The 27,064-nt window shown below is 39.2% G+C and overlaps 1 protein-coding gene across 3 annotated transcripts in view; it reads left to right on the forward strand.

The window, feature by feature from the left end:
* Positions 1-27,064, forward strand: part of TRERF1 (transcriptional regulating factor 1) — a 153,082-nt gene continuing 126,018 nt past the window's right edge. For all 3 annotated transcript variants that reach the window (XM_073672014.1, XM_073672017.1, XM_073672015.1), the window contains exon 1: positions 1-217. The gene's annotated coding sequence lies outside the window, so the exon portion shown is untranslated. The remainder of the gene's footprint in view (positions 218-27,064) is intronic.

The raw sequence follows: 27,064 nt of genomic DNA on the forward strand, positions 1-27,064 counted from the left end.
ACTTCAGGAACTGGCTTTGCTTTTGAGATTGCTTGCCAGAAAGGGAGAACTGTGCATGGCCAGAACTGCCAGTCCCCTGCCCTGCAGCTGCACACTTGCCCTGTGGAATATACTGCCCCGGACACCTTGCATTAATACTTTCTCCTATTCCGCCCTATGCAAAAAAAAACAAAACAACCTCCTGCTGCAAGTTCACTTTAAAAAGAAGAAGAAACAGGTAGATCCTGCATTTTTATTTTTTAATTTAATTATTTTTTTTTTTTTTATGTTATATGATTCGTATACCCCGGCCCGTGCTGCAGGCGCCATCGCCGTTAACCCCTTTTAGTGCAGGGCCATGAATAGTTTGTCATATGACAGGTCGCATTGACTTAGGGACAGTCTTGTCTCTGCCTTTTCGGCCACAGGGGAATATTCCCAGGTGTCATGTTTCAGCTGCGTGCGGGGATGTCGAGGTTGGCACTCGTCCAGGGGGCTCGCACTCTATTGGTAATGGGATGAAGCTGGCTGCGTCCGGAGGCTTCACATGCGGCTCGTGCTGCTGTCAGGAGTGACATATGGAGCTGGGGCAGAGGCTCTTGACGCTATACCTTTCACTTCATAGGGAGGTTTCTTGGGTTTTTTAGGATTGTTTTTTTGGTGGGGAAATTTTTAATTGGATTACGGTGTAGGGGAATTTCACATCAATTTTTAGGTAGCGCTATATAAACCATGCCGCTAATATATTAGAACTGCTGCTTGACTTATATGTATATATAATGTTTATTTTATTTTATTCCTATAAATGTAACTTTAATTTATTGTGTATGTAAGAAAACAAATAGGCAGTACTCAAATGGATAATATATATATATATTTATGTACACATACATACTGTCTTTATGCATATATATATAATCTTTTTTTTTCTCTATAAATTTAACTCTAATTTACGAATTTTTATATATATATATATATATATATATATATATATATATATATATATATATATATATATATATATATATATATATATATACATATACATATACACACAAAGGGTGGTCCAAAAGAAGGTGGCCAGTAAATAATAACATTTATTTTGATTTATATATAAAACGATATTTACTAACACAAGCATAACATTGACAATTCAATTTTATTCTGAACAATAATACAAAAGCCCTTAAATTTTATCACCGCAGGTGCTCAAACTGTTTTCCATTACAATTTGCACAGCTTTGGAGTCGCCTCTTACGCTTCAACAAACTTTTTTGCACAAGTCTCTTCGGGTATTAATTTCTTGAAATGCATCTCTTATTGAATTTTTCAAATCACTGACACTTTTTGGTTTTCGACTATAAACTTTGTCCTTGAGTACTCCCCAAAAGAAAAAATCCATTGGGGTCAAGTCTGATGAACGTGCCGGCCAATCAAGTGGGCCTCTTCGGCCAATCCATTTATTAGGAAATGTTTCATCAAGATACTGGCGGACCACTCTTGAATAATGTGGAGGGGTCCCATCTTGTTGGAAATAAAGGTCATGTGAATTAGGCTGTTGCTGTAACTGGGGAACAACTTGATTCATTAGAATTTCGAGATACTTATCCCCTGTGACTGTTCCATAACCTTATTACACTTTATGTCCACCTACTTTTGGACCACCCTGTATATATATATATATATATATATATATATATATATATATATATATATATATATATATATATATATATATATATATATATATATATAGTACTTGTATATATATTTCTTCTATAAAGTTAACCTTAATTTACGGTGTATGTAAGAAAACAAATAGGAAGATAGGAAGTGTTCAAATGGATAAAGGTGTACATATACATATATACATACTGTCTGTGTGTATATATATATATATATGTATATATATGTATATGTGTATATGTATATATATGTATATGTGTGTGTGTATATATATATATATATATATATATATATATATATATATATATATATATAATTTATATTATTTATTTTTATATTTTCGTATAGATAGGAATTCTTCAATATAATATGCCCATCGGCGTAATTTAAAGACATTTCAACATAGGCAAAAATATTTGTATTGTTTTATATTTATACATTTTTGTTAATGGCACATAAAACAAAACAAAAAAAACCTAGATATTGTGGTGGATGTTTGCCACTATACCCCCATAGACAAAGCATGTGTGTATAATATATATATATATATATATATATATATAATGTGTATATCTACATATATATATAATCCTTATACAATATTTATATCGTTCAGCTGTATTGATTACTTTTTCCTTTATTTTGTGACAATGCCACCTTCAATGATGAGATATATAGCATCCCGCTCACACGCTAATGTGAGTTGAAAGCAGCAAAATGAGCAGACGTGAGGATCTGAGGGGCAGACAATTGGGGCAGAGCGTCTCCAAAACGTCAGGTCTTGTGGGGTGTTTCCCATATGCAGTGGATTGTACTTACCCAAAGCGACCCATGAAATCACACCTATGGATTCTGCACCAGGTCATGGGCGACCAAATCTTTAAGTCTTCTTTGCGTGCCGGGAGCGGAGGCTAGCCCGTAAAGTGCAATATCACAGAAGTGATAATGTGGCTTAAATTGCTTACTACTAGATGCCATAGTCAGAGGCAGGGGCAGACATATCATTGGTGCAACCTGTGAAACCACATAGGGGTCCATGAGTTTAGGGGGACTACTATAGTCTCTAAAGCAGGTGGAATTGTGCATTGGACTGGAAAAGGGCCATATACTGTTCCTGCACAATGGCCCTTTTCTGGGTCTTGAGGAGTTAATGGTCTTGCACCATGGAGAACACCTAGAGGTTATTAAGTTAGTAGCTGTCCTAGATATCTCTAGTATTGACCCCCATTGTGTAAAAAAAAAAAGTATATGCAATTATAATCCGCATTGTCAATACGGATAGATAAATAAATGTACGGTCTATAGGTCGGTTTTGGCTTATTAAATGTATATGGATATATAGTAGATGACAGATCTAATGAGAGGCTCATGTGACTCGTATGTCTCAGGGCTCGTTCTTGCGCTCATATTACGGCTCCAAGTTGTATGGAGCCATATAGAAGTCATCCATTGAGCCCAAAATACCTCTGCAGCGCCATAAGGAAGCACCTTTCAGCATGTCGCGGAGTTGACACATTTCGGCATAGTGTCTCTGGTGAAATGACACTTAATACATAACTTTTTAATGTTTGCTGAGATTATATTACACACGCTCAGTTGTAAAACTTCCATTCTTTAGTTTTTTTTTATATATATATATATTTTTAATTGCTTTTTTTACGTTTTGAGTTCATGCTCACTTCTTTTTACATGTGTTCTTCAGAGATTTTATTTTATTTTTTTGGCTGCAGCACCCTTCCTATAAATCACTTTCGCCAGTCACGCATAGTTCAAGTTCAGAATTGCAGCACATCCTGACATAACTTTTACCAGAAATTTTCAGTAACTTTCCACTGAAGCTTTAATATCAGCTTGTTAACTTATTTTTTTCTCTCCTAAATAAAACCAGGCTGATTGGATCCAGCCCTGTGATTATGAAAAGCAAGTAAATCTTTAATTGTGAAAAAAATCAGATAATTATTGATTCTGTTATTTCAGTTTCAGATTAATGACCACAAACTGACTAGTCCAGCTGGTAACCTGCGGTCTCAGAGTTGCGGTGTTTTTTATGTAATTTTTGTGGCGGTATTTTCTTGATACACCTTACTTGACTTTTTTAACGATTCGGTCAGTGGTAGACTAGTGCATTAAAGATTTAGCTAATGGTTCATGCACATGGCTGAATTGTTGCTCTACTCAAGCTAGTCCAGACAGTTACGTTGGCATTTTTTATGGCGGTATTTTTTGATAAACCTTACTTGACTTTTTTAATGAATCGGAGAGTGGTAGACTAGTGCATTAAATATTTATCTAATGGTTCGTGCACATGGCTGAATTGTGGCTCTACTCAAGCTAGTCCAGCTGGTGATCTGCGGCCTCAGAGTTGCGGTGTTTTTTATGTAGTTTTATGGCAGTATTTTTTTTTATACACTTTACTTGACTTTTTTAACGATTTGGTCAGTGGTAGACTACTGCATTAAAGATTTATATGATGGTTCATGCACATGGCTGAATTGTTGCTATACTCAAGCTAGTCCGGACAGTGACCTGCGGCATCAGAGTTGCGGTGTTTTTTATAGCGGTATTTTTTGATAAAGCTTATTTGACTTTTTTAACGATTCGGTCAGTGGTAGACGAGTGCATTAAAGATTTATCTCATGGTTCATGCATATTGCTGAATTGTGGCTCTTTTCAAGCTGCAATATGGCACCCATAAAAGTCGATGGCTTTTGTATACCTCCGAAATTCATACACAGGGGTTTTTTTTTCGAACAGATTCATGACCAAAAATTCTGGCACCCATGCATGCTTTATTGCATAGTTTCTGAAGTCTTGAACAACACATCTACAGCGAAAGCCGAGGATGTATCATTGCATCGCCAGCCAGATTACTGCAAATGTCAATGTGATGTCCGCAATGGGATATATCACTACGGCAGTAATTACGTTCCATGGGAACGTACCCTAAGGCTACTTTCCCACAATGAGTTGTTTTGGTGAGTTTTTTACTCTTCATATTTTTGAAAAAAGATGCAAGAAACCTACTTTATAGGTGCAGAAAGTCCGCAACAGCAAAAGCTCATTGTGGGAACGTGACCTATAGGATTTATTGAAGAAAGCTAGGCGGATGTGATTTGTGCACACAGATCACATATGCAGTAGATTTCACGGGTGGAAAACTTGCTGCGTTTTTAAGGTATGTGCATACGATTTGCAGCAGATTTTTCTTAAAAAAAAAACAGTGTGTTGGCAGGAGAAACACTATATGTAAAATGCCTTTTTTGCATGCGTTTTTAATGCATTTCTACTTACATTTTTTTTCCTACTGATCTGAATGGGTGAAAAACGCTGCAAAAAACGCTGAAAGATTTGACACGCTGCAGATTTATTAAAAAAATAAAAACGCTTTGATGGTTCGAATCTACCTGGAAAATATAAAGATCGTGCGTGTGAGATTTCAGAAATCCTACTCACTTCGCGGGGGGGGGGTTCCGCAGATTTTCTGCACTCATTAAACAATATTACTTACATTTTTTTATTGCGTTTTATCGTGCGTTTTACTGCGGTTTTTGTCTTTTTTTGATGTGCCATATTTTAAATAAAACTGCTTTGTTTTTGATACTTCCCAGTACTTACTTTATTGATACAGTCATGTGCGGATTATTTGCGTTTTTGATGTGTTTCCAGCCCAGAAATGCACTAAAAAATGCATGTGCATTATTACCTGCAGATTTTCTAATACAAATATATGAATAAAAAAAACACACCTAAAACTCAGCGTACCCACCAGAGAAATTAACATGTTGCGGATTTGAAACACGCACCGCAGGTCAGTTTACGTGGCGTAAAACAGGAGAACATTGGGCAGGAGATTTCTATAAATCCCAGCCACACTGCCGGAACTGTAAGACGCTGTGTTTTCGACGCAGCAAAAATACGCAGCATAAAAAAACTGACCAAAAAACTCATCGTGGGCACACAGCCCTAGTCTCATGCACTGTGCACATATTGTTGAGAATTTAATCCAGTGTATTATAAAGGGTGAAGTCCGCAGTGACTTTACCTGCTGTGCTTACTAAAATCCGCAACTGCAGGTCATTTTACGCGTGTAAAAATTATGCAACACATAGAATTGAATTTTTAATTTTTTTTCAACTTATCTGGTACTGTATAACATACTTTTGGCTACCACCAATCAGAAAGTGATAAGGTGACATCTAATCCAGGACCTGCTTCTGCGACCTCTGTTTCGGTCACCAGGTGCTGCCATATTCATTCTGCTGGTGGCACTGGTGATGGAGGAGATGTCGGGACCAGAAACTCTGAGTGGCATTGGCTCTGTCCAGCCATTCAGACTGGGGTGGCTGAGACTTGTAGTGACATCCAGTCTACCAGTATGGGTGCGTGTGCTATTCGGATAGAGTAATCGGCTCCCTGCTTTGGCCAATAGGACAGCGCCACACCTTATTGATACTCCCAGCCTAGTGCTGAGAGCTGCCAGGTATAGTTAGTTCTACTCTGGTTTAGGCCTGTGCCAACTGTTCCTGTTTGATTTTTATATTCCTTTTGTCGGACCGTGACCCCTTCCCTGACCAGTCTTTTGCCTCCTGATTTTGTACCTGAATTGACCTCCTGGATTCTGACCCGGATACCTGACCACTCCTGCCAGCTTGCTCCACTGGCCAGCAGCTGACTCCGTGGCCCCAACCCAAGGGTCGCTGTGTGAGTCCTGGTCACTGTACAGAGATTAAAGGGTGAACGCCTGAGATCTGGTAAACCAAGTAGCTTGCGTTAAGCTTGTCCATGGTAGTCTTTTTACAGCTTCTAGATGACCACTTGACAGAGCCATCCTAGCGGTATGCCATTATTTTTTATGATTAAAAAAACCCTTCCTGTATTATTATGTTTTATGTCAATTTCGGGTGCATGGAGCAGGTTCAGAAGCTGTTAGAAGCCGATGCCATGATATAGCCGTAATCACACTGACCTGAAAAATCATTAATAACTTTTACCTACACGATGATCGCCATTAAAACAAAAAACATTGCTGGAGTTGTGTGTTTTGTTTCCGCCCCCCACCGTTTTCTAGCACATTATACAAGATTATGAATGGTGTCATTTAAATCTACAACTAGTCCCGCAAGTAAGACGTCATATGGTTATGTTGATGGAAAAATGAAAAAGTGATGACTTTTGGATGTTTAGGAGGGGGGGGGGGAAACAGTGAGTCTTGGAGCTTTATCAAAGATGCAGAAAATGAGGCTGATTAGTAAAGGTTTATGCATATTGGTAGTTTAGTGTGTTATGGTAGATTACGTGATACTTATGTCTTATGTATAATACAACTTGACTGTAATTTTGTCTAGAATTTTTCCTTTGATGTACATGGATGTTTATTTTGTCAGGTTGTTAAGAATGAACCTGGCTACTAAAGCAGTCTAACTGGCTCCTACAGTTTACATTGGTTCACTCCTGAGAACTTCTGACTTGTCCCATAATTTCAGTTTTTGGACATTTTAATTTGTGAAATTATTGTCCTCATTTCATCACTTGTGTTTTTTTTTAATTTTAAGTCACTTTTTTGTATTTGTTGGCGTTTTTTTGCTGTGCCAAATACCAGGGGGCTGTGGAGTCGGTAAGCCAAACCTCCGACTCCTCAATTTCCATGACATTGACTCCAACTCCGACTCAAGAAGGGGGGGGGGGCTGGGAGCATTTACACAAACATTTTCCGCCTTTTTAAAAAGTCACAATTAATAAATCAGCCGAAAACATCTGGAAGCCCCAATGCCGACCCACAATAATGAATAGGTGAAGACCTATAAAATAGACTCTTTTTTTTTTTTTTAAAAGGCGCAGATTAAAAACTGTTGAAAAAAATACCAAAAAAAGGTTGCATATGAAGTAATGAATCAGCCCTTGGTGTCTAGGACAATAAATATGGCTCCAATGTACAGAATGTGTGCTGCCGTAGCTTATGTAACTCCATAGGACATGCTCTTTAATGCTTTTTCCTGCACGCTCATGATCTATGAGTCCGTTCTTACTCTGTAGACTTATTTTTATGTGTTTTTAGGTCTCCTATTGTCTGAAACCTGTTTGTGAATTAATTGTACAGCCTTTTTTCTACATTAATCATATTGTTCTTATGTCATAATGACCGTCACCTATACTGAACCCAAGTTAAAAGAGTTGTCTAACAATAAGCATTTCCTATGATCCCCAGGATGGACCATCATTTGCTTATCATTGGGGATCCCAACCATAATGAGAGCGTGGTTCACGTGTCCCCCATTAGCCACTTTGTTCAGGACCTATGTGATTTATAGGCGACAGTTCAGTACAGCTCTCTTCTCACTGTCAGTCATTTAGGCAGGACTAACCTTTCCCGTGATTGGTGGGGGTTAAAGCCGTGACAATGGGGCAAATTAGGAGTCAGACCACCAGTGTTCCAATATAGATGGCCATCAAAACTAAAATCCCAGGAGAACCCTTAAAGGAGTTGTCCACTACTAGGACCACCCCTTCTTATTTTAATTGTTTGGCCCCGATAAAATAAAAAAACTCTTGATCAGCTGCGGCCCGGACTTCCTCTTCATGTTCAATTCGACAGAAGGCGGGGACAGGGACCCATAGCTGATTGGGCTCCAAACTCACATGTCACAACAACCGCGTGGGAGCCCCGGGACCGCGAGTGCCGACACCGCTGGAACGGCGCTGGCACGGGAGGTGAGTATAGGTTTTTTTACTTTATGGGGGTCATGCTTGAGGTATGAGAAGAAGTTGTCCCAATAGTGGACAACTTCTCTAAGCCATTAAGCACCCAGACATTTTTCATTTGTGTTTTCGATTTATTTATTTTTTTGTCAGTATTGCCATATAAAGACTTGTTTTTTTTTCTTGTGGGACGAGTTGTAGTTTTGATTGACACAATTGATTTTTTTCATTTAATGTATTGGAAAGTGTGGAAAAAAAAATCCAAGTTGCGTGAAATAAACGCAATTCCACCATTGCTTTTTGGGTTTTGTTTTTACGTTGTTCATTGTGTGGTAAAAATGACCTGTCAGTATGATTCTCCAGGTCAGTACAATTACTGTGATACCAAACTTCTGAAGTATTTTTTTCATTTACATAGTGAAAAAAAATAAGGGATTTGTAAAACATAAAAAAAAAAATTAAAAAATTGTCACCGTTTTCTGAAACTTATAATACTTTTTATTTTTCAGTCCATGGAGTGGTATATGGATTGTGGTGTGTGTGTGTTTTTTTTTTTTCACTCTGATCTGTGCAAAAAAAAAAAAAGTCTGGCAATTCTGTCACATATGTAATATTTTTTAGCATGAAGTAATTTTATATTTTGATTGTACTTTTATGGATATAGTGATAAAAAATATGTTTTCATTTTTTTTTTTTTACTTTATTTGTGTATTGGGGAAAAGGGGTAATTTTTAAACTTTTTATTCATTTTTCAAAAACTTTTTTTTTAGTCCCCTTAAGAAACTTGGATCTGCAGTCGCTTATGCTACTGTATTGCAGTATAGTGAAACTGCGACTCTCCTATGAAGCCCAGCCTCTGGCAGAGTTTTGCAGGAAGACCAAGATGCCCGCAACTGCCATGTTAACCGATTGGCACCCACGATTGCTTTGTGGTGGGGCAGTGGGAGCCGGTATGACAAGCAGGCCAATTGAATGCTGCTGTCAGTGATTGATAGTGAAATCTAAATGGTTATCAGCAGCTACGAGCTTTGTAACATAGCTGGGTATGATGCAGGCTCCGCTCCTGAGCCAGCTTCAAACAGTGATCAGTGCTGAAAATGCAGGTATCAGATTAAGGCCTCATTCAGAAGTCCAATTTTTTTTTTCACGTATGAGAAAATCGAATCAATTATTCTGATCAGACTCTGATTTTTGCTATTGGGGTTGATTCCGATTTTGCATCTTTTGGCTTTCACAAACTCTTTGTTTCCCTGCACTTAGCTGGCAGCAGAATTAAAGGGAGTCTGTCATCCCAAACCCCAATTTAAACTACTTACTCAGTCCTATCAGAGACTTAGCCCCCATAAAGCTTACACTTGCGGTATAAATTTCCTTTCTTTAATTGTACAGAAAAACGTTTTTATTTGAGGGCTCTTCACTGCACCATCGTTGTGGCCAAGCGCTCAGAGCACCGTCCCGTCCCCCTCAATGAACATGCTGGGTGTAGCTGTCTATTCCGTTATTCCATGGCTTTATTCCCTGTATACTAACATGTATCATCCAGAAGAAGCCCAAAAAGAGACTCTTTCGGCCTCCATTCCAAAAGTGAAGCCCTATGGATGTGTTGGAAACTTTCCCAGCATCCACATTAATTGTCATCAAAGTCCATGATGTATAAAGATCCTAGTTAGGGATGAGCGGACCCGTGGAAATTTGGGTTCTGGTACCCAACCAAACTTTATGTCCAAAGTTCGGTTTGGGTACCAGAACTTTACCTTGACTTGAATATGAACTCGAACCCCACTGAAATGTATAGGGACCCGAGCGTCGGAGCTGGAAAATTCTCTCTCCCTCTGCCTCTCCGTCCCTCCCTCCTTTCTATAGTCTGAAAATCTTCAACTCTTTGACCAAAACAAACAAAAACAAATAGCTGCAAAAAATATAAGTTATAGATAACGGAAAGCGGAGGGAAAAATATAAAAAAATGACTCACAATTATATTGGTCCTTTCTAATTGTTTATTCCTAATCTGATCGATTGGGATCGGACTGCTGAAACTCCCATCGATTTCGAGAACGGGGCTTTGAAATGCACCGTCAGAGTGAAGTGGAGATACCGTCTAGCAATCCCATAGCGCGCGAAGAAGGTGGTGGTGGCAAGATTGCCCGTCCTCCACTCCATGCCATCAGCCCCATTGTTTGGATCAGTGTTGGACCCCAACTAATCAGACAATTAGTGCAATGTGGATAGGTGATAACGTAGTTCAATAACAAGTACATAACTTGTCCTGAGTTGAGATCAATTTCTAGAACTAAAGCTGACTGTACAGGTTAGGTATCTGTCAGTCAAGTGCTAATTGGGCCAACTGCTCTCTCCTGACTCCCCCATACACATGCACACATACATACATGTACACGTGTTCTCAATGGGGAGAGGGGAAAAATTTCTTCTAAAATACATTTGGCATTTGCTTATTTTTCGTAGGAAAAAAAAGGATCGGGCATGTTAAATCCAAACAACCCGATCCTTCTTTTTGGCATGTTTGGGCACCCCCATACATATTGCAGGGTCAGACAAAGGTGTATTTCCAATAAAAAAAAAAACAAAACTGTATAGTCCTCTACCAATTTCCTCTCTTAATGCTCCTAATTAAATATAAAGTTAAATAACGTACGGTCAATGGGGGCGATATTTAGACTAAATACTAATTCATGACGTTGTTTTTTCTTGTTTTTTTTGACGGAGGGGTTTAAGTAACTTTTTTTTTCCTTCTGTCTTTTTGCACCAAATTCATCAAAAGGTGATGCGCAGTGTTTGGTAAAATGGCGCAAATTCAAAAATGCTTTTTTTCACCTTTGAAGAGTAAATAGTCTCACAATCCTTTCAATACGTTCAAAAAATGTTGCACATTAGTGTTCAGCTGTGAAAAGAAAATAAATTGAAACAGATTTTGTACTCCTAGGCTACTGACGTACAATTGCGTCAAAATTTGTTGACATTTCGAAACATCGCAAATGATAAATTGGCCCGAAAAAAGCTGGATAATTGAAACCATAATACCCAAAAATAACCACAAATAAAAAAAAAAGTCACTATTTGAACCAGTTTTACTTGTCAAAAAAACTCGAAAGCATTAATGAATTATCACCATAGTGTGTTTTTTTTTGCTTTTTTTTTTTAACAAAAGCTGCAATATTAGTGGCTATTTTTTTCTTGCTTTTCTTGTAGTTCAATAATTCTTAACCAGTGATTGCTAAGAGTCTTAACATTACAACTCGTGTTTCTATGTGGACTCACACGATTTGTAATGTAAAAATGCATTTAAAAGCAAAAAAAGCTTATCCAAAAATTGCCCAATTTCTAAAACACAATAATTTTTGCATAATATGGACTAAAACCGCAAAACAAAAGCGTAAACGTACATAAAGATCTTAGTAGAATAATATCGGTGTCATCTACCTCCTGCCGTTCCTCCCCAGCGCTTCTAATTAAAAATTCAATATAATAACTTGTAGTCAATTCAGCACACAAATATAAGTTCTTAAACTAAACGCCCAATGATTACAGATAGTAAATGATATAGGGGAAACAACAGTGAATCCATAAAGTTTTATTTAAAAAAAAATGTTTTTAATGGCCTCAAAAATAGTTGTAAGCATCAACTCATCATTGTTGTTTCGCCTTTTTTTTGGAGTAATTTGCGCTTTATGAATGGTTTTAGTATTTGCACATTATTCTCTATAAATTTCACGGCACATTTTGCATTTTTTTTTTTATTTGCCCTTGAATTTTTCAAATGTCACTTTTTTCTTTTCTTTTTTTTTTTCTGCATCTCCATTAGGTTTCTGGCAGATTTTTCATTTTGGTTCAGATGCAACTTTTTAACCCCTACACGACCTTTGACGTATATTTACGTCAAAGGTCGTGTCCCTTGCCTCCGGCGCTGAGCTCGCATCTTTCCCCCGCACTTGTTGTTTGACTTAATCAGCCATCAAGTGCCTTTAAGTGCCGACCGGAAACATGTCACAAATTCTGCATGTCTGTCATTGTAAATCTCCTATAAACGCCGGCTCTCGGCCGGCGTTCATGGGAGATCGTGATTTCTGCTATACGTAGCAGTGCTGAAGCCCTGCTATGTGTAGCACCGAGCTTCAAGTCTCCTAAGGGAACTATTGAAGTCAGTAAAAATTCAGAAAAAAAAGTTTTGAAAAAAAAATAAAAAAAACACATGTTCAAATCACCCACTTTTTGCCCCACTGAAAATAAATAAATAAATAAAATTAAATATATTTGCTATCGCCGCTTTCAGAAATGTCCAATCTTTAAAACTATAAAATAAATTAATCCGATCAGAAAACTGAGTAACAAGAGAAAGAAACAAAACACCAGAATTACTTTTTTTGGTCGTCGCAACAAAATGCAATAAGAGGCGATCAAAACATCGGATCTATCCCAAACGTTATCAATAAAAACGTCAGCTCAAGCCGTAAAAAATAAACCCTCACCTGGCCCTAGATCCCTAAAAATGAAAACGTTACAGGTCTCCGAAATTGGAAACACAAGCAAAATTTTTTTTTTTTGTTACAAATTTTGGAATTTTTTTTCACCACTTAAATAAAAAAAAAAACTATACATGTTTGGCATGTACGTACTCGTATTGACCTGGGAAATCATATTGGCAGGTCAGTTTTACCATATACAGTCAATATGGTAAATAAAAAGCCCAAAAAACAATTGTGGAATTGCACTTTTTTGCAATTTTATTGCACTTGGATTTTTTTTTTCTGTTTTCCAGTACATTATATGGTAAAATGAATGGTTTCATTCAAAAATACAACTCCTCCCGCAAAAAACAAGCCCTCATACAGCTATATTAACAGAAAAATATAAAAGTTATGGCTCTTGGAAGAAGTGGAGGAAAAAATGAAAGCACAGAAAATTGCAAGGTTATGAAGGGGTTTAAGGATTTTTAAACTTTTTAAGCTAAAATCTTAAAGATGAAAGACAAATATAAAAAGTTTATTTTTTATTTTTATTTTGCTCCAAACACATGAACCGTGCGAAAAGTTTTCAGGATTTTGTCGCAGAAAACGTCAGCCAATACCACAAGACAAAAAAATGAAAATATTGCCAATGATGAATCTGGGCCATAGACCCTACAAATCTGCTCCGTTGTATACATTCCCTTAGTCATGTTAGATCATAAACTTGCAATTACATAATGTACCTGGTCAGAAAAATCCAAAGATGGTCGAGGCTCTCTGTACCTGCTGCATTGTGTCTCTAATGGTCGATGCAGTGACTTTATTTCCGATATGGAAAAGTATGTTTATATGTAAACGTAAGAGAAAAAAAAATCCCTTAGATGTTAAAAAAAACCACCCAATCTATGTGACTGATCTAATATAAGTTTCAAGTCATAATGTAAAAGTGGAACTATAGTAAAAAAAAAAATAAGTGAATTCTCGTCAGAGGGTGGTAGACAATTGACAATGCACTTTGATGGAGAGTGTATTCATTTTTGGGGTATAGATCTTGGCAGCTTTGCTTATAGGGTTGGCATGGATCCAAGCAGTGAGCCCGATCAGACTTTTATGACATTGCAGGTCAGCGTGCCATAAAAGTCTGTGGTGGGAAAACCCCTTTAAAGTAAAACTACTTCCTCTATGCCCTTAAGAAGCTGATTAGCGAACAAGCTGCGCTGAAAATAGGTTCTGACCACATGAGCAGGAAAAGCTAAAATTCTAGAAATAGTGCCCAAGAAGCATAGGTTACAGTGCTCCACACACCTTTCCAAACTTTTATGAACAATCAACTTTGCAAATAGCAACTTTGAACATTTTTTAAACACTTTGATTCTGATTCTGCAGACAAACCTCCATCTGTTCTCTACTTTCGCTCACTCACAGAATATACTGCATGTTAGTAAGAAGTGGGAAAACAGATAAATGGGAGTATGACTGAACGATCTGACAACATATTGATTCATTTGTAGTCTGTTACCATGGAGATGTAAAGGGGTGGGGAGTTGAAGGTGCGGTTCATCAGAGTTCTGCGACACTTGCGACCAAATGTCACCATTTGCTGAGCCAGCCGAGTAAGGTGGAACCAGATGGAGGGAGCGTTTCTGAGGGGACGAAGTTAAAGGGAGCATTGGGTCAGGAGGTAGCTGTGGCGTAGTTATCAAATATTAAAGGGCGGACTGGCAAGGCGGGAATGCAGTTGGCGCCAACCAGTGAGAGAGTTAGGACGTGTTAACAGTGGAACGCAGAGGCTTGGGGACCGAGACCAGCGGGACATCGTGGATCAAGCGCTGAAGCCCAGACGGCGCTTGTCAAGACCCGAAGCCTAAATGGCGCCGGTCAAAACCCGATGTCCATATGCCACAAGTCAAGCACCGAAGGTCGAACTCTGATCATCGTACAGGGCCAGACATATGCCGTCGTGACCAGGAGATGCGAGTGAACCGGGCCGTTACTTCCAGCGTAAACATACGGTACAGGGCGTGGCCTGGGGCCGTGCAACGCAAGAGACCAGTTCCAGCCAGCGTGAAGAGTGTACATAGAGTATTAAGGGACTAACTACTTGCAGCCTAGTGGGAAAGACTGGTGACCCCCATTAGTGCCAGTATAGTAATCAAAACCGCTTGAAAGACTATTGTAGTGAAGGGCCTATTGTTTTGAGTTCTGCCCTTGAAAGTTAAGCGGAAAGCCATTAAAGCGCTATTCATGCTGAAAGATAGATAGAATAAGGTCGGGGTTGCTTACTGCTGCGCGAGATGTGTGCACGTTGTGCGTTTGGAAGCCCAGGTACTGGATCTAAATGAGCAGATGGCAACATTGAGATCCATTGACAATATGGTAAGGAGTCTGCTGCTCACTGGGGTAGATGTGGTAGTAGGGAGCTGCAGGACAGTGAGGCCGCTAGTTGGGTGACAGTTAGAAGGGGGGGTAGAGGGAAGAGTGCCAGGGAGGCTAGTCCTGATCTGGCACACCCCAATAAGTTTGTAAAGTTGGCAGATGAGGGGAGTGACGGTACAGGGGTAGCACTGCTGCAGCAAGGCATGTCCCCTGAAAGCCGGAGGAGTGTCAGCTCCAGTAAAGAGGGAAATAGGAGAGCAGGGCAGGCCAGGCAGGTGCTGGTAGTAGGGGACTCAGTTATTAGGGGAACAGATAGGGCAATCTGTCACAAAGACAGGGATCGTCAAACAGTGTGCTGCCTACCTGGCGCTCGAGTCCGGCACATCACTGATCGGGTTGACAGATTACTGGGAGGGGCTGGTGAGGACCCAGCGGTCATGGTGCACATTGGCACAAATGACAAAGTTAGAGGTAGGTGGAAGGTCCTTAAAGATGATTTCAGGGAATTAGGCTGCAAGCTGAAAGCAAGGACCTCCAAGGTGGTATTCTCTGAAATACTACCGGTACCACGTGCCATGCCAGAGAGGCAACGGGAGATTAGGGAGATAAATAAGTGGCTCAAGAACTGGTGTAGGAAGGAGGGATTTGGGTTCCTGGAGAACTGGGCCGACTTCTCAGTTGGCTGCAGACTCTACGCTAGGGACCGGCTGCACCTCAATGGGGAGGGTGCAGCTGTGCTGGGGAGAAAATGGCTAGAAGGTTGGAGGAGTGTTTAAACTAGGGACTGGGGGGGTGGGTATTCATTTTATAGGTGGGGAAGATAGTGCAGATAGTGACCTGGGCACAAATAAAGAAATTGGGGGTGGGCTTAGAACAGTCAATAAAGTAAGAAGGAATAGAGGTACAGAGAGATACATAAAATGCATGTACACTAATGCCAGAAGCCTCACCAACAAAATGGAGGAATTAGAATTAATTTTGTTGGAAAATAATTATGACATGGTAGGGATATCTGAGACGTGGCTGGACGAGAGCCATGACTGGGCCGTTAATTTACAGGGCTATAGTCTGTTCAGAAATGACCGTACAAACAAGCGAGGGGGGGTGTGTGTGTTTATATGTAAAATCATCCTTAAAACCCGTCTTGCGGGAGGATATATGCGAATCTAATGAAAATGTAGTGTCGCTGTGGGTGGAGATAAGGGGAGGGGGAAAAAATTATAAATTACTGATAGGGGTTTGTTATAAGTCTCCAAAAATAAAGGAAGTAGCGGAGAATATCCTCGTAAAGCAAATAGATGAAGCAGCGACTCAAGGAGAAGTCATTATTATGGGGTACTTCAACTACCCTGAAATACATTGGGGGACAGAAACCTGTAGTTCAAGCAAAGGTAATAGGTTTTAGACAACTATGAGAGACCATTACCTTTCACAACTGGTTCAGGACCCAACAAGAAGGGGGGCACTGCTAGACCTAATATTAACCAATAGGCCAGACCGCATATCAAATATACGAGTTGGGGGTCACTTGGGTAATAGTGATCACAAAATAATACGTTTTCATGTAACCTTTCATAAGATGTGTAGTAGAGGGGTTACAAGGACACTAAACTTCAGGAAGGCAATTTCCAACGGTTGAGAGAGGATCTTAGTGCAATAAACTGGGACGATATCCTGAGACATAAAACTACACAAAGCAAATGGGAGACATTTATTAGCATCCTGAATAGGACCTGTGCACAATATATACCCTATGGGAATAAACATGCTAGAAATAGGAGGAAACCACTATGGCTAAATAGAGCTGTAAGGGGCGCAATAAGTGACAAAAAGAAAGCATTTAGAGAACTAAAGCAAGTAGGTAGTGATGAGGCATTAAATAAATATAGAAAATTAAATTAATTCTGTAAAAACCAAATCAAGGCAGCAAAGATTGAGGCAGAGAGAATCATTGCCAGAGAAAGTAAAAATAACCCCAAAATATTCTTTAACTACATAAATGGTAAAAAACTAAAAAATGATAGTGTTGGCCCCCTTAAAAATAGTCTGGGTGAAATGGTGGATGAGGATGAGGAAAAAGCCAATATGCGAAATGATTTTTTTTCAACTGTATTTACACAAGAAAATCGCATAACAAAAAACATGATCAGTGATAACAAAATTTCTCCATTAAATGTCACTTGCTTAACCCAGCAGGGAGTACGGCGGCGTCTAAAAATCACTAAAGTTGACAAATCCCCGTGCCCGGATGGGATACACCCGCGAGTACTGCTGGAATTACGTAACGTCATAGATAGACCATTATTTTTAATCTTTAAAGATTCCATAATAACAGGGTCTGTACCACAGGACTGGCGTATAGCAAATGTGTTGCCAATATTCAAAAAGGGGACAAAAACTGAACTTGGAAATTATAGGCCAGTAAGCTTAACCTCTACTGTGGGTAAAATCCTGAAGGGTTTCCTAAGAGATGCTATACTAGAGTATCTGAAGAAGAATAACCTCATGACCCAATATCAACATGGGTTTACGAGGGACCGTTCCTGTCAAACTAATCTGATCAGTTTTTATGAGGAGGTAAGTTCTGGACTGGACCAAGGAAATGCATTGGATGTTGTGTATATGGACTTTTCAAAAGTTTTTGATACGGTTCCACACAAAAGGTTGATACATAAAATGAGAACAATGGGGATAGGGGAAAATATATGTATGTGGGTTAAGAATTGGCTCAGTGATAGGAAACAAAGGGTGGTTATTAATGGAAAGCACTCAGACTGGGTCTCAGTTAACAGTGGGGTACCACAGGGGTCAGTATTGGGCCCCCTTCTTTTAAACATATTTATTAATGATCTTGTAGGGGGCATACAGAGTAATATTTCAATATTTGCAGATGACACTAAACTCTGCAGGGTAATCAATACAGAGGAGGACAATTTTATATTACAGGAGGATCTATGTAAACTAGAAGCTTGGGCTGCTAAATGGCAAATGAGCTTTAATGGGGATAAATGTAAGGTAATGCTCTTGGTCAGAGGAAATAAAATGTATAATTATATGCTTAATTGTAAAACACTGGGCAAAACTGTAACTGAAAAAGACCTGGGTGTATTGGTGGACGACAAGCTCACGTTTAGTGGCCAGTGTCAGGCTGCTGCTGCAAAGGCAAATAAAATAATGGGATGCATTAAAAGAGGCATAGATGCTCATGAGGAGAACATAATTTTACCTCTATACAAGTCACTAGTGCGACCACACTTAGAATACTGTGTACAGTTCTGGTCTCCGGTGTATAAGAAAGACATAGCTGAACTAGAGAGGGTGCAGAGAAGAGCGACCAAGGTTATTAGAGGACTGGGGGGTCTGCAATAACAAGACAGGTTATTACACTTGGGGTTATTTACTGTGGAAAAACGAAGGCTTAGGGGTGATCTTATTACTATGTACAAGTATATGAGGGGACAGTACAAAGACCTGTCTACTGATCTTTTTACTCTGAGGCCTGAGACGGGGACAAGGGGGCATCTTCTACATCTGGAGGAAAGAAGGTTTAATCATAATCACAGACGGGGATTCTTTACTGTAAGAGCAGTGAGACTATGGAACTCTCTGCTGCATGATTCTGTAATGAGTGATTCACTTTTAATATTTAAGAAGGGTATGGATGCCTTTCTTGAAAAGTATAATATTACAGGTTATAAATACTAGATTCCTTGATAGGGCGTTGATCCAGGGAACTAGTCTGATTGTCGTATGGAGTCGGGAAGGAATTTTTTTCCCCAAATGTGGAGCTTGGTGTTTGCCACATGGTTTTTTTTTTGCCTTACTCTGGATCAACATGTTAGGCTATGGGTTGAACTAGATGGACTTAGTCTTCCTTCAACCTTAAAAACTATGTAATGAAACTCTTTGTTGTTGGCATTACTGCTAATATTGTGTGACAACTGACTGTTTCCATAATTAACACCTTCCTTTCTGTGTTAGGAAAATAAATAGCTTAGTTGGTTACTTCTGCCTCATCTCTATCTGCGTGTTGCATCCTAGTAACCTGTTCACAGAGACACATAGGTCTGCTGTAAGGAGATAGACACGTTACCCACGTTCCCTCTTGGAGAAACAAGTTTAGTATGTTAGGTGGTGAAATATAATGTATAATGTGAACTGTGATGTGCATTAAAGGTGTTAGTAATATTGATAGTGTGTGTAGTTTGACAATAGGGATAGTGAGAGTTAATGTTTGGGACTAGCCCAGAGTGGGAGGTGCTAAGTTGAAGGGAAAGTAACAGTTTCATCCATTGTGAGCAGTGCCACATTCTGGGGTGTCCCTAAAGTGAGAGGAGACCGAAGGAAAGAGATAGCGAGATCAGGGGTAGAAGTGACTGAGAGACAGAGTTATCGATCGGAGCTGGATCCTGTGAGAGGACGCCTAGTAGAAAGGTCCAGAGTTTAAAACTCTTGAAGGTAACGTGCCTAGACAGGACTGAGTATGTGAGAGGAGTAGAAAGTCCTGGACAGGAGACCAGAGCGTCGGAGAGCTTGAAGCTAAGTCCGGCTATACTGGCACCCTAAAGCGAAAGAAGACGCGAGACAGCTGGGCGAGTAAAGGACTCTTGCTCAGCAGGACTGTAAAGTTGAGCTGGGTTGTGGTGAACTAGTGAGAAACAGTGGTAACAGAGGGCAAGTAGAAAGAAGAAAGGTGAAGACAGAGAGCATGAGAGTCGAAAAGGAAGGAAACTGCGTGGAAAAAACTCTGAATTGTGAAGGAAATGTTCATAAGACTTTGTACCTGCTGTCTCCCGTATATACTCCCTACCAGGTTCCCATTCAGTAAAAAGTTTATTTTCAAATGATGGTCTCCCTCATTGAACTGACCAACACCTGGTCCTGGCAAACCAGCACCATCAGTTACATGCGGTCTGCATGGGCGTAGCGCCCTCACAGCACAAGTCCACACACCCAGCCAGGACCCAAACTTGTAACGTGCCGGGGTACAAGAGACGAGTACCTCGCCCACGGCTACTGCCCCACTCCACGTTACACTGCATAAGAGCAGCAGAACAATTACATTTTTGATAAGGTGAAGTGGAGTGAAATGAAGAAAGAAAAAAACCCACAATTCCACCCTTTTTTTTTTTGGTAGGTTTTTTTTTTTTTTTTCAGCATTCATTGTGCTGTGAAAATGACCCGGCTGTGTGATTTATTTTTTTTGTCAGTATGATTATGGCGATGCGAAACTTGTTTTTTGTTTTATGTAGTTGTGAAAAAAAATTCTGAAAAAAAATAGGTTTCTGTTGCCTTTTTCTGAGATCTGTAATTTTTTACGTTTTTCCGAGTTCTTGTTTTCTACTTGGTGAACTGACTTTTTTTTTATTATTATTAAAATGGTAGAAAAAACTTCTTGTCCTGATTCATTGTATAAAAACATCCAAATGTTATTTTATCTTGATTAAAAGAACTGCATATTGCAATATTTCATATACTCCATAGAAAACATCTGATGCGTTTCTGGCATGTTGCTTCTCCTTTAGTGATTTTTTTTTTTCATTGATACCATTCTGGAGTATATATGATGTTTTTCTTCCTTTTTACTGCATTTTTGGGGGAGGTATGTTGTGACCGAAAAACTGTTATTCTGGCATTTTAATTTCTTTAGCTTTGTGATGTTTACCATATGGGTTACATACTGTCATATTTTGATGCAGCGATATTGAATATTGTTTTTTTTTTTTAATTGTCTTTTATTTTTGGGAAAAGGTGAGGGATTAAAAAAAAATAAGTCTCGAAGTTTATTGCAATATTTAGAAAAAATCATGATCTCCTAACGACATAGCAGCCAAGGAGGTCTTCAGCTGGCTGCAGACTGCCAAGGCGATCATTGTACCTAATATGGTTGAAAAAGGAAAATGTCTATCAAGTTCAATCAAGGGATATAAGAGGTATATTTCAGAGGTTTTATAGCAGTGATCAGAGCTCAGCTTTGATCACTGCTGTTAGATGCAGATGTTGGCTTTATAATGCAGCCAGCATCTGCCCCTCTCAGCTCTTGGGCTCATACACACGCACCTGTGGTCGGACGTACTTTTTTTTTCACATGTAGGTAAAGGGTTCATTTAAGATGCATTTGATAATTTCTAAGCTCCCACCTATTAACCCCTTTACCCCTGAAGGCTGTTTGCACTTTCATGACCAGGCCAATTTTTACAATTCTGACCAGCGTCACTTTATGAGGTAATTACTCTGGAACTCTTCAACGGATCCCCCTGATTCTGAGACTGTTTTTTCGTGACATATTGTACTTCATGATAGTGGTAAAATTTATTCGATATCACTTGCGTTTATTTGTGAAAAAAATGGAAAATTGGCGAAGATTTTGGAAATTGTCCAATTTTCAAACTTTGAATTCTTATGCCCTTAAATCAGAGCGATATGTCACACAAAAGAGTTAATAAATAACATTTCCCACATGTCTACTTTACATCAGCACAATTTTTTAAACTAATTTTTTTTTGTTAGGGAGCTATAAGGGTTAAAAGTTGACCAGCGATTTCTCATTTTTCCAACAAAATTTACAAAACCATTTTTAGGGACGACCTGACATTTGAAGTCACTTTGAGGGGTCTTTATGACAGAAAATACCCAAAAGTGACACCATTCTAAAAACTGCACCCCTCAAGGTGCTCAAAACCACATTCAAGAAGTTTATTAACCCTTCAGCTGCTTCACAGGAATTTTTGGAATGCGGATAAAAACAATGAACATTTAACATTTTTCACAAAAATTTTACTTTAGACTCAAATTTTTTTATTTTTGCAAGGGTAACAGGAAAAAATGGACCGCAAAATTTGTTGGGCAATTTGTCCTGAGCATGCCGATACCCCATATATGGGGGAAAGATACTGTTTGGGCGCACGGCTCGGAAGGGAAGGAGCGCCATATGACTTCTTGAATGTAAAATTTGCTTGAATAATTAGCACAAGCCATGTCGCATTTGGAGAGCTCCTGATCTGCCTAAACAGTACAAACCCCCACAAATGACACCATTTTGGAAACTAGGAACTTATTTAGATGTGTGGTGAGCACCTTGAATCCCAAGTGCTTCACAGAAGTTTATAACATTGAGCAGTGAAAATAAAAATTTCACATTTTTCCCACAGAAATGCTCTTTTAGCACCAATTTTTTTATTTTCACAAGGGTAACAGGAGAAAATGGAACCCAAGATTTGTTGTGGAAGTAGTGGCGGTTTGGAACGCAGGCTTTGATGGAATGGTCTGCGGGTGTCATGTTGCTTTTGGAGGGCCCCTGAGGTGCCTAAACAGTGGAAACCCCCCACAATTCACCCCATTTTGGAAACTAAACCCCTCAAGGAATTTATCTAGATGTCTGGTGAGCACCTTGAACATACAGTTGCTTCAAAGAATTTTACAACGTTGATCTGTGGATAAGTGATTAGACGACTTTATTCGATTACAGTGACACCAGATTTATATCAGGTTTTTATGTTTGGCTGCTGTCACACACTAAAAGACACTTTTTCTTTTTTACTAAAACTAGTTTTTGCATCGCCATATTTTGAGAGCTATAATTTTTCCGTATTTCGGCCGACAGAGTCATGTGACGGCTTGTTTTTTGCGGGACAAGTTGACGGTACCATTTTCAGGCACATGACATTTTTTGATTGCTTTGTATTCTGGTTTTTGGGAGGCAGAATAAACAAAAACCAACATTTCAGGAATTTTTTTTTTTTTTATGCCATTTCGTGTGTGGTAAAATTAATAAGGCAGCGTTATTCTCTAGGTCAGTACAATTACAGTGATACTACATTTATATCGTTTTTTAATGTCTTGGCGCTTTTACACAAAAACTATTTTATAGAAAAAATAATTATTTTTGCATTGCTTTATTCTGTGAGCTATAACTTTTTTATTTTTCCTTGTTGGAGCTGTATGGCAGCTTGTTTTTTTGCGCGACAAGATGACGTTTTCAGCGGTACCATTTTTATTTACATTCATCTTTTTGATCGCGTATTCCACAGTCCACAGTCAAAATCATCTGTAAAATTTTCTTCAGCTTAAAAAAAAATCACGAACGCCTCACATTTTTTTTTAAGGACGGGAAAAAAGTGCTCTATTTTTACCGACGGTCCTGGAAATTCTGGATGGTTGGCAACCCTGGTTCGGGTGTTGAGACTCCCGCAAGTCACAGAAATGAAGAGCCAGAAAATCTCTGTCAAGACATATATATATATATATACACAATTTTTTTTGGGGGGGGGGGTTTGTTTATTAATGGGGGATTCTAATAAAGCAGACCTGCAGTGTACAGCATGGTGGAGCATCACTACAACCTGAGTCATTGATGAGCGTGAAGGTGGATAACTTAACACGTTACTGACCTGAGATATAAGTGAATAGCATACCCTGACGGGTGAAAATGCAGCAGCTGTACACTATAGCTGACACACTGCTGCATCAGTCACAACTGGTCTTGACACCGACCATGGCCATTTAACCCCTTATATGCTGCTGTCAATAGTGATTATAGCATCTAGATGGTTAACAAAGTGTGTTGACTTCTTCTATAACCCCATCTTGAGATCTTGATTGTGTGGTCCTGATGTTTGCCATGGCAGTTCACGGCCAGATAACGGCCTTACAGTCTGCCGGCTGTAGCGGCCTGTTCAGAAGTTATCAACATTTAGGTGATAAAAATAAAAAAAATGTTCTTTCCGGTCATGCCACTTTGCATAAATTCCTGAAAAGCACCTGAAGGGTTAATAGACTACCTGACAGCAGTATTGATTATGTTGAGGGGCGCTGTTTTTAAAATGGTATCTATCACTTTTTAGGTTTTTCCAACATATAGGACCCCCCTAAGTCACTTCAAAACTGAATAGGTCCCTAAAAAAAATAAGTTTTGTTAAATTTCCTTGAAAAAAAAAAAGAAAAATTACTGCTACAATTTTAAATCTTCTAAAATTCTTACAAGATAAAAGAATATTTTACAGATGGCGCTGATGTAAGCAGACAGGAGGGAAATGTGATTTATTACCTGTTTAGTGTTGTGACTGTCTGGATTAAAGGGATAATCATTCAAAGTTTGAAAATTGGACAATTTCTGATATGTCTTGTGTTTATTTGTAAAAAAAAAAATATCGACCTAAATTTACCATTATCATAAAGTACAATGTGTCCCGAAAAAAAAAAATCTCAAAATCACTGGGAATGTGTTGAAACGTTCCGGAGTAAAATAAGTTTGGCCTGGTCACTAAGGGGTTAAACATCCGATATACCACAGACCAGCTGCAGTACTTAGTCATAGGAAATATATAGCAGGTAAACATCTTTGTGGTGACTTGGGTGATTTTTTTTTTTTTTTTTAGACCCACAACTCATCATCCACTTTGACATATTTTTACCTACAGTATATTTCTGTGATAGCGGGAAGCCAGGTATCTGTAACTTTTTCAGAAGTTCCCACCTCACCTTGTCACACGATCTCACCCCCGCACACTGCTCACTTTTAGTCAATCATCAGTAATGTCTCTTCTGCGATGACTATGATCACGACTCTATACTGGGACCAGAGTGTGGTAAAGTAACCACATCCACTTACCGTACGACATCTCATCTGGGCAGGTGAATGTTTGAGGTTAGAGGTGTAAGCACTACATTGATGAGTGTCAACCGTCCCCGGTAAAAGTCGGTTCGTTTTTTTTTATGATACAATTTGGGAGGGGGGAGAGTAAAGGGTTAAAGCACATCTGTCACCAGATTTTACAATGTTAACTGTATACATTTATTTAATAATCTCTTGGACCTGATGGGGCTTGTGTATTTACTGTGAAAAATCCATGTCAGAATAGCTGTATAACCTTGATATTAAAGGGAACTTGACAGGGGATTCATGCTGCCCGTGGTACGACAGACACTGATTCCTTTATTGCAGCCGTGTATGCTTTGCTCTGAAAAGCCATCTGTGAACCACTCTTCTCTGATGACTAGTCCAAGAGGCTAGTCCCGTCCCCCATCCCCTAGACTGTCAGGTGTCACACGCATATGGAGAGACCAGCCAGTATAGGTGAGTGGGGCAAGGAAAAGCCACTGGTGACCAGCCTTTAAATAGTCATCCAAAGTGCATAATCCCCGGATGGCTTTTCAAAGCATGTTTTCTCTGACTGAAACGCCACAACGTTTCAGAACAAAGCATACATGGCTGCAATAACGCGACCAGTGTCTATCGAACTGCGGGCTGCATGAATCCCTTCTCAGGTTCCCCCTAAGATGAGCATTTTATGTATCCAGCTATAGATTGAGAGAGCATGAGTCCAAGTGTATTCAGTCTCCGCCCATCTAGTGTGACTGACAGCTGCAGCTTCTACTGAGCAGTGTGAGATCTCAACAGGGAGGAGGGACACTGAGAATCTGTTCATTGGGCTGGGTGGGTGGAAATTAAGTTGAAACTTTTAGAAAGGATAATAGTCACTGGATTTTTAAAGTAAAGCATCCTCGTGTGATACTTAAAATTCTTTTCAGTAACATAGAAAGCATGTATTGTGAAATCTGGTGACAGATCCTAGATTGTGGATTGTTGAGTTGGTTTTTATACGTCCTATAAATGCATGGCTGAGAAAGGCAGAATATTTTGGGATTGGTTTGAGATATTGGTGTTCGACTGCAGAGTTTGTTTCCCGTATTATTATCATGTCATCAGTATTGTGTGTAAAAAGAGCCGGTCGGGTGCTCGTTTTAATAGATAAATCGGACACATTCGATTATATAGAGACGGGGTCTGGCTTTGCTATTTGAATGAGCAGTCAGCCGGCTCCCTTCACGCAAATCTTTGGTCGCGTGTTTCGCCACTCTCTTGTGTTGAACACAAACTGGGAGTGGCGCTGCTGGGACCCCACTGCTGTCTGAAGATCAAGACACCTCTAATAATACAAGGACATTAGTAGTTTTGTATATTTTCCTATTAGAAACACATTTAAACATCCTTTTTAGTTTTAGCACACATGGAATGGCATTAAAAGAAAAAAAGCAAACAAATTTTTTTTTGCGTTTTCCAAAGCTAAACTCTAATTTATATTATTTGTGGGCCTCATATTTCAATAAATATAACTAATATACAGTAAAAACAATCGCTCATACAGCCAAGTCGATATAAAACGTTTATGGCCGTCTAACAGTGCAGGGTTCGGCTGCAGATTTGTATGTTGAATTGCCGTGGATCTGTATGCAGATTAGCCTCAGTCAATGGGGCTAATTAACTTGTGGCTACCCGAAGCCACATTACTTCGTGTGCATACGATGTCTCTTTCAGGTGGACTCTCCCTGAAAAAGCGCTGCGAAACTTGACAATATGTCTATATGACTATAGTGCACCGCAATGTAAAAAAAAACCCGCATTGCTGTGAACATATTTGATCTTGTGTTGATTCTTTTACCTCTTCAGGATTCGGAAGTTTAAACTATAGAAAAATAATGGCAAAACTGACAGTGAATCAACTTTAGGAAAAATTTCACTGCCTTTTACCTGAAGTGGCTTCGCCTATGAAAACCTCACTGTTTGCACCTGCATCTTAAAGATGGCGTGTAGACATACCTTAAGGGTTCAACTTTTCATCCCCTTATTCTACAGAGACCTGGGAAAATATCACAACTATTCTTTCACATTAGATCTCATGAGATGATACTTGTTATGAAATCAGGGGATGGTTATTCATTAATCTTATGCCACTTTTCTCACTTTTACACAGAAGCGTTTCCTTGACTTTTTATTAACTCTATTATTCTGACCTTTTAATGAATGACGATACGATCGCTGTCTCATTGTCGGATACAGATTTTACTTTCCGCCATCGATGCTA

This window comes from Phyllobates terribilis, unplaced genomic scaffold (assembly GCF_046119375.1).
Source record: "Phyllobates terribilis strain yellow unplaced genomic scaffold, ASM4611937v1 Scaffold_3__8_contigs__length_932513732, whole genome shotgun sequence".
NCBI lineage: Eukaryota > Metazoa > Chordata > Amphibia > Anura > Dendrobatidae > Phyllobates > Phyllobates terribilis.